General features: G+C 39.5%; 2 non-coding genes across 2 annotated transcripts; both read right to left on the reverse strand.

Moving 5' to 3' along the window:
• Positions 1-671: 671 nt before the first annotated feature.
• Positions 672-753, reverse strand: TRNAS-UGA (transfer RNA serine (anticodon UGA)). The gene has a single exon. It is a non-coding gene; the product is annotated as a tRNA-Ser (tRNA).
• A 3907-nt stretch (positions 754-4660) lies between these two features.
• Positions 4661-4742, reverse strand: TRNAS-UGA (transfer RNA serine (anticodon UGA)). The gene has a single exon. It is a non-coding gene; the product is annotated as a tRNA-Ser (tRNA).
• Between the last annotated feature and the right edge of the window lie 2832 nt (positions 4743-7574).

Below are 7574 nucleotides of genomic sequence, written 5' to 3' on the forward strand. Positions count from 1 at the left end.
GTGGTAAAGGCTTGTTAATATGGTTCCTTTTCCAATTCAAGTCTGACAACAAGAGGCAGAAACCACGTGGCTTCAAAAGCTCTGGATTTTAGCCACCAACCACAGAGAAAGAGAGAACTGGCAGTATGAGAGTTGGAGAAAACAGGAGCGGGAGCAAGGAGCTCAAATGAGATTAATGGCGCGTAAATAGAGAGCGTAAAGGAACAGTTACACAGCTAAGAAAAGGGAAAGAAAGACTAAGGAAAAAAACACAGAAAGAGCCTGTAGAGGAAATTCTCTTCCTGGGACAGCAGATTAAGTGAAATTACATAGGGAGAGGTTAAGCATGTAACATGGGGGAGAATAAAAAAGAAAATGCAGTTTTATGAAGTGTGTTTGCCAAATCCAGCCAGCACTTTTGTTCTATTTCTGTCTTTGCATCTTTTATTGGTAAAGTAAGTTTCAAGTGCATGCGCAGGTATGATTGAGAGAGCAATGGTATAATAATTTGAAGCGTTTACACCAGTGCTAAAGTAGGAAGAGAGGTGTAGCAAAGACATGAAAGAGGTAGCGATAATAAATATGTGGAGAGGCAATAGTGACACAAAAATAAGCCACCTATTTATAAAACTGAAATTGAAGAAATACTAAAGGTTAACTTCTGAAATTGTAGCCGATAATAACAAGATTCTCGTTGTTGGCAGGATTCGAACCTGCGCGGGGAGACCCCAATGGATTTCAAGTCCATCGCCTTAACCACTCGGCCACAACAACTTACTGTAAGCTGCATGCAAATATTTTGTTTGAAAGTATTCAAGTTGTCCCACATCAAAGTACTGATATTCTGCAATGCGCTTTTTAAAAACAATGTTTTTTTCATCATGCAAGTTCTGTCCTAAAAACAAAAATTGCATGAGTATATCTCTGGATCTGTAAAAGGATACGCTTGCATGCAAACTCTCATGTGGCACTCAATTTTTTGGACCCTGTTGCACTCTGTTTTTGCGCTGCTTTTAGTCTACGACCCATATTACAGAAGTCTACCATCTCTGAGTATTTGTGACTCCTTTGTAAGTACCTTATCTTTAATCCTTGAAGAGCTCTATAATAAATGGGTCCGTCAAAGATTGCTTGAATGGAAGATAAAAGAAGGCCCACTTGTCTCACCAAATGCCGTAGAGAAACCTGATGTTTTACTCACGTAATCCTCAGTTAATTTTTGTTAGACATGGCATCTTTAAGGTGGCCTACCAGCAACCTTTTTGCTTTTCACCTCACGTTTTGCTCTATCTTTATGTTGGCCTTAGGACTCTAATCACTTTATCACTACTGTGAGAAAGTGGCTCTGCATATACTGTTCCCAAAAAGGTACAGTGTGCACAGAGTCCTCAGTGCCCAGAGGTTTGACAGAGGCTAAAGTTTGATATAACCTTACTCTCTAAAGTGGTAGCTTGCTCGAGCAGTAAGGCAGTATCCGAGGACAGTGTAAAGCATTTGTTGTACACACTCAGTCAGCAAATGGTCTCACACACTCAAGAACTGAACTCTAGGCCAATGGTTTGTATACAAAATATATCGTTGTTTTATTTTAGAACCAACAATAGGTATCAAAATATACTTTCTCAGAATAAGATGCTTTAGTTAAAAACTTTGCAATAGGCAATTGACTTTTGCAGGTAATAGTTACAGTTTATTGCAATAGGAAACACAATTTCAAATACAATAATACATTGAGCTCAATGGGAATTTTAAGTTATATGCAATTAATTACTTTCAGGATTACTTTTCTAAATCCAGGACTGGATCCTAGATTCAGTCCTGGGACAGTTCTTGGAAACAAGTGTGTAAATTCGTTTTAGTAACTGTTGTGATTTTCAAGCAATATTTTGCTATTTTAAAAGTTGACACTTAGAAATTTTTTCTGATCAAATTACCAATGTTATCCTATGGAAGGAAATTCACTTAGCAGGTAGGTGGGGTTATGGTTACTTTTTCTATGTCAGTGTTGGATCCTAGATCCAGCACTACTGTACCACCTGTAAGCAGTTGAGAAACTGCGTTTAAGTTATACAAGCGATTTTTAAGGAATATTTATAAGTTTGCAAAATCGACACTTAGAAGAAATTTTACAGAAACACAGTCAATGGTTTCCTATGGAAGAAAATTCAAGTTACGGGTAAAGTACATTCTCGTTACTTTGGTAATTCAGTGCTGGGCTCCTAGGCTCAGTACTGGGACATCTATCTAAAACAGGTAAGCAATTACGTTTTCACAATTGGTACGATTTTTAAAGAATATTTGTAAGTTTCAAAAATCGACACTTAGAAACTTTGTCAGCAAAAAGCAAGCAATGATATCCTATGGAAGAAAATTCGAGTTACTGGTAAGTACGGTTAAAATTACTTTTCAGGGTCAGTACTGAGCTACAAGATGCAGCACTGAGGTCTCTCCTGATAACAGGTGAGTAAATCAGAATTCGTTGTTCGGCTGATTTTAGATGAATATTTTAAAGTTCCAAAACTCCACACTTAGAAGAAATTCCAAGTGGAACCAGTCAATGTTAGCCTATGGAAGAGAAGTGAGTTATCGGCTTTTAGGTAAGTACTCGACTGGCAGAGTTATGGTTCTGGGCATAGACTCAAGGGTCTCCCAGGGGAGTCCCAGTCTACTTGCCAAGCCCTAAACTCCCCTTTTATTACATATAATTTACCCCCAAGGTAGGCCCTAGGTAGTCCTAGGTGCATGATGCTATGCAAGTAAAAGATAAGATATGTACTTTGGTGGTTTGCATGTCCTGTAAGTACCAAACAGTCTATTTCATTTTTCACTACTGTGAGGTCTACCTCTCTCATAGGTTAGCATAGGGTATTCCCCTATACTTTTTATTTGGTAATTCCATATCGGAGAGGAGTAGCTTTATTTATTTATTGAAAATCCTACTTACTGGTGAGGTTGGATTTAACTTTACTATTTTAGAAATGCCACTTTTAGAGAGTGAACATTTCTCTGCACTTACTGCTCTATTTACCTGAAACCAGGCCCCAATACACGTCTGGATTGGGCTGGGTGACAGCAACATTTGTGCCTTCCCTGTAGAGAGCCATAACACAGGTTACTCAACTGCACCTGGGGGGTGAGCTCCGCTCCCCCTCCACCCACAATAGGTTCAAGAACGATAATTTATGTAAGTAAATACATTATAGCTACAGCTTATAATCATGTTAAATTAAATAATTTGTTGTTAGATGGTTTAAATATTTAAACCTCTGGTACATTTGGTAATTTTGTAAAAGCAGAACCCAACTGCCGTAACATTGCCAACCACAATGCCGTAACTTGGATTCGAACCAAGGTTGCTGCAGCCACAACGCAGAGTACTAACCACTATACGATCACGGCGAGCTACATGGGGTCAATGCCATACACTAACATGGAGAATTTATAATTTGGAATACTCAGGGCTGCTCCTGTGATAGGCTGGATGTATTCATTCCTTCCTCATTCCTCATACAGAGGCTGCGTCGCCTCAGTGGTTGATAGGCTGAAACCGTTTCCTGGCCGCCTGCTTGTGAACTGCCAGGAGTCAAAGATAACACATTACACTTGCGGGCCTGTGATGGGACACCAATGCAGAGAAACCCACTTGGCACAGACCTTCGATTCTGTCGATTAGACCTGCATCTTCCCTGCACCTTTCAAGCCATTTGTATGTGAAGCAAGAAAGAGTTAAGGAGTGATCCATCTACACTTTTATAGGGCGGATGCCGCCGTGAGCTCCTCCCAGCTAATCACACGAACCGCAGTAAAGTAATATAAATACACAGTTGAGGGCGGGCTGCAAGGTCATGTTTTTGAGTAATTATTGAAACTGACCTCAGTGGCTCATTAGCAGAGCTGCGGCTAATGACTGGTTCCAAATCATGATGAAGCAAGCACCATGGCTCGTAGGGGACCCACAACACGCTTTTCTTAGCTCACTGAATTAAAGTATAAACTTCCCCTGTGTGTGAGTGGTAAAGGCTTGTTAATATGGTTCCTTTTCCAATTCAAGTCTGACAACAAGAGGCAGAAACCACGTGGCTTCAAAAGCTCTGGATTTTAGCCACCAACCACAGAGAAAGAGAGAACTGGCAGTATGAGAGTTGGAGAAAACAGAAGCGGGAGCAAGGAGCTCAAATGAGATTAATGGCGCGTAAATAGAGAGCGTAAAGGAACAGTTACACAGCTAAGAAAAGGGAAAGAAAGACTAAGGAAAAAAACACAGAAAGAGCCTGTAGAGGAAATTCTCTTCCTGGGACAGCAGATTAAGTGAAATTACATAGGGAGAGGTTAAGCATGTAACATGGGGGAGAATAAAAAAGAAAATGCAGTTTTATGAAGTGTGTTTGCCAAATCCAGCCAGCACTTTTGTTCTATTTCTCTCTTTGCATCTTTTATTGGTAAAGTAAGTTTCAAGTGCATGCGCAGGTATGATTGAGAGAGAAATGGTATAATAATTTGAAGCGTTTACACCAGTGCTAAAGTAGGAAGAGAGGTGTAGCAAAGACATGAAAGAGGTAGCGATAATAAATATGTGGAGAGGCAATAGTGACACAAAAATAAGCCACCTATTTATAAAACTGAAATTGAAGAAATACTAAAGGTTAACTTCTGAAATTGTAGCCGATAATAACAAGATTCTCGTTGTTGGCAGGATTCGAACCTGCGCGGGGAGACCCCAATGGATTTCAAGTCCATCGCCTTAACAACTCGGCCACAACAACTTACTGTAAGCTGCATGCAAATATTTTGTTTGAAAGTATTCAAGTTGTCCCACATCAAAGTACTGATATTCTGCAATGCGCTTTTTAAAAACAATGTTTTTTTCATCATGCAAGTTCTGTCCTAAAAACAAAAATTGCATGAGTATATCTCTGGATCTGTAAAAGGATACGCTTGCATGCAAACTCTCATGTGGCACTCAATTTTTTGGACCCTGTTGCACTCTGTTTTTGCGCTGCTTTTAGTCTACGACCCATATTACAGAAGTCTACCATCTCTGAGTATTTGTGACTCCTTTGTAAGTACCTTATCTTTAATCCTTGAAGAGCTCTATAATAAATGGGTCCGTCAAAGATTGCTTGAATGGAAGATAAAAGAAGGCCCACTTGTCTCACCAAATGCCGTAGAGAAACCTGATGTTTCACTCACGTAATCCTCAGTTAATTTTTGTTAGACATGGCATCTTTAAGGTGGCCTACCAGCAACCTTTTTGCTTTTCACCTCACGTTTTGCTCTATCTTTATGTTGGCCTTAGGACTCTAATCACTTTATCACTACTGTGAGAAAGTGGCTCTGCATATACTGTTCCCAAAAAGGTACAGTGTGCACAGAGTCCTCAGTGCCCAGAGGTTTGACAGAGGCTAAAGTTTAATATAACCTTACTCTCTAAAGTGGTAGCTTGCTCGAGCAGTAAGGCAGTATCCGAGGACAGTGTAAAGCATTTGTTGTACACACTCAGTCAGCAAATGGTCTCACACACTCAAGAACTGAACTCTAGGCCAATGGTTTGTATAAAAAATATATCGTTGTTTTATTTTAGAACCAACAATAGGTATCAAAATATACTTTCTCAGAATAAGATGCTTTAGTTAAAAACTTTGCAATAGGCAATTGACTTTTGCAGGTAATAGTTACAGTTTATTGCAATAGGAAACACAATTTCAAATACAATAATACATTGAGCTCAATGGGAATTTTAAGTTATATGCAATTAATTACTTTCAGGATTACTTTTCTAAATCCAGGACTGGATCCTAGATTCAGTCCTGGGACAGTTCTTGGAAACAAGTGAGTAAATTCGTTTTAGTAACTGTTGTGATTTTCAAGCAATATTTTGCTATTTTAAAAGTTGACACTTAGAAATGTTTTCTGATCAAATTACCAATGTTATCCTATGGAAGGAAATTCACTTAGCAGGTAGGTGGGGTTATGGTTACTTTTTCTATGTCAGTGTTGGATCCTAGATCCAGCACTACTGTACCACCTGTAAGCAGTTGAGAAACTGCGTTTAAGTTATACAAGAGATTTTTAAGGAATATTTATAAGTTTGCAAAATCGACACTTAGAAGAAATTTTACAGAAAAACAGTCAATGGTTTCCTATGGAAGAAAATTCAAGTTACGGGTAAAGTACATTCTCGTTACTTTGGTAATTCAGTGCTGGGCTCCTAGGCTCAGTACTGGGACATCTATCTAAAACAGGTAAGCAATTACGTTTTCACAATTGGTACGATTTTTAAAGAATATTTGTAAGTTTCAAAAATCGACACTTAGAAACTTTGTCAGCAAAAAGCAAGCAATGATATCCTATGGAAGAAAATTCGAGTTACTGGTAAGTACGGTTAAAATTACTTTTCAGGGTCAGTACTGAGCTACAAGATGCAGCACTGAGGTCTCTCCTGATAACAGGTGAGTAAATCAGAATTCGTTGTTCGGCTGATTTTAGATGAATATTTTAAAGTTCCAAAACTCCACACTTAGAAGAATTTCCAAGTGGAACCAGTCAATGTTAGCCTATGGAAGAGAAGTGAGTTATCGGCTTTTAGGTAAGTACTCGACTGGCATAGTTATGGTTCTGGGCATAGACTCAAGGGTCTCCCAGGGGAGTCCCAGTCTAATTGCCAAGCCCTAAACTCCCCTTTTATTACATATAATTTACCCCTAAGGTAGGCCCTAGGCAGTCCTAGGTGCATGATGCTATGCAAGTAAAAGATAAGATATGTACTTTGGTGGTTCGCATGTCCTGTAAGTACCAAACAGTCTATTTCATTTTTCACTACTGTGAGGTCTACCTCTCTCATAGGTTAGCATTGGGTATTCCCCTATACTTTTTATTTGGTAATTCCATATCGGAGAGGAGTAGCTTTATTTATTTATTGAAAATCCTACTTACTGGTGAGGTTGGATTTAACTTTACTATTTTAGAAATGCCACTTTTAGAGAGTGAACATTTCTCTGCACTTACTGCTCTATTTACCTGAAACCAGGCCCCAATACACGTCTGGATTGGGCTGGGTGACAGCAACATTTGTGCCTTCCCTGTAGAGAGCCACAACACAGGTTACTCAACTGCACCTGGGGGGTGAGCTCCGCTCCCCCTCCACCCACAATAGGTTCAAGAACGATAATTTATGTAAGTAAATACATTATAGCTACAGCTTATAATCATGTTAAATTAAATAATTTGTTGTTAGATGGTTTAAATATTTAAACCTCTGGTACATTTGGTAATTCTGTAAAAGCAGAACCCAACTGCCGTAACATTGCCAACCACAATGCCGTAACTTGGATTCGAACCAAGGTTGCTGCGGCCACAACGCAGAGTAGTAACCACTATACGATCACGGCGAGCTACATGGGGTCAATGCCATACACTAACATGGAGAATTTATAATTTGGAACACTCAGGGCTGCTCCTGTGATAGGCTGGATGTATTCATTCCTTCCTCATTCCTCATACAGAGGCTGCGTCTCCTCAGTGGTTGATAGGCTGAAACCGTTTCCTGGCCGCCTGCTTGTGAACTGCCAGGAGTCAAAGATAACACATTACACTTG

The sequence above is a fragment of the Triturus cristatus genome, chromosome 12 (genome assembly GCF_964204655.1).
Source record: "Triturus cristatus chromosome 12, aTriCri1.1, whole genome shotgun sequence".
NCBI lineage: Eukaryota > Metazoa > Chordata > Amphibia > Caudata > Salamandridae > Triturus > Triturus cristatus.